Source organism: Chrysochloris asiatica, unplaced genomic scaffold (genome assembly GCF_000296735.1).
Source record: "Chrysochloris asiatica unplaced genomic scaffold, ChrAsi1.0 scaffold00179, whole genome shotgun sequence".
Classification (NCBI taxonomy): domain Eukaryota; kingdom Metazoa; phylum Chordata; class Mammalia; order Afrosoricida; family Chrysochloridae; genus Chrysochloris; species Chrysochloris asiatica.
Genome location: NW_006408697.1, coordinates 2,095,546 through 2,097,074, shown reverse-complemented (window position 1 = coordinate 2,097,074; position 1,529 = coordinate 2,095,546).

Sequence of the window (1,529 nt, the reverse complement as noted above, 5' to 3'; positions counted from 1 at the left end):
TAAAGTGGATAAAGAGAAATACTTTTAACTGATTTTATGGAGGGGATTATAATCAATGTAATGAAACAAGTTATATGAATTGTTGAATGTGAAACTGATGGTGTGCCCTGTAAACTTTCACTCAATCCACAATAAAAACCTTAAATTAAAAAAAAGAAGAAAAAAAACAAAAACAAAAACGTGCTTAATACATCTGTTGTTGTGTAGCTGGATGCAACAGGAATGTGAAGATAAATGACAGTCCCTGCCCTAATTCTTTTCAAACCCAAGAAACACTACACGGGAAGGCTGAATAACAGTGGAAGAGTGTAAGTATAAATTATACATAATAGGAGCCAGTTTATGAGAAACAATTTTTTACCCTGCTCCAAATGCTTTAAGTAGAAAATACCATTTGTCCTCAACAACCACATGAGGAATCGTTTTTTTTTATCCCTGCTTTTCACAATGAGGAAACTGAGACGCAGTGAGGTTAACAAAACTACCCAAAGGTACACAACTGCTCAGTCTAGTAGTGAAGTCAGCTCTCACACTCAGGTACTCACACTCTGGGAGGAATTCCCAAGGGTTTTAAGGTCAATGTGACAGAGATTGGACATTGAGTTGTGACATGGAACAGGAAAGTGCTTTTAATTGACAAGAAAGGGGTAGGGCCAATTATAGGCTCCTAGTCTGTTTACTAAGGAGCTCTGGTAGTGTAGTGGCTACGAATTGGGCTGCGAACTGCAAGGTCAGCAGTTCGAACCTACCAGCTGTTCCATAGGAGAAAGATGAGACTTTCTGCTCCCATAAAGATTTACAGCCTCGGAAGCCCTGTACAGGGTCTCTATGAGTTGGAACCGACTCTATGGCACATAACAACAGTCTGTTTACTAACATTCCAAAGCAGGGCTCAGAGTCCCTGGCTCCAACAGATTACCCATCAATGTGAGTTAGGTGCCTGGTTGATTGGATGAATGGTAAGGTGCATGTAGTGGATGAAGTTGGAAGATGAATTTGGGAACAGTTGTTACAGGACTCTGAGTGCCATGTAGTGGGTGTAGACTGAGAATCACTCCTGTGGGGTTTGGAGAAGACCTAAGACATGTCCTGCCCTCATTTAAGAGTCATCAGAGAGGTAAGGACCTGGATGAGGTCGTGTACTAGGCAGGAGGCAGTCTGGGTCAGAGGAGACGAATGAGCTCTGAACAAGGACAGTGCACTTACGGAGGATCACGGGAGCGTGAGTGTATGAAAGAGCAGATGTGAGAAAGCAGGCTGAAAATGGTAATGGGGATGAATTGCATGTCCCAAAATGTGTGTTGAAATCTTGTCCCTAAGGTCAGCAGTTCAAGCTCACCAGCTTCTCCTCGGAAACCCTATACAGGGTCGCTATGGGTCGGAACCAACTTGACGGCATCTGAAAACAACAACATAGTTGTAAAGTACTTTTGATGTGATACTGTAGGATAAGCACAGGACTGCAAGGTCGGTTTGAGCCACAAGGTCGGCGGTTCAACTCACCATTCGCGCCTCGGAAACTATACTGG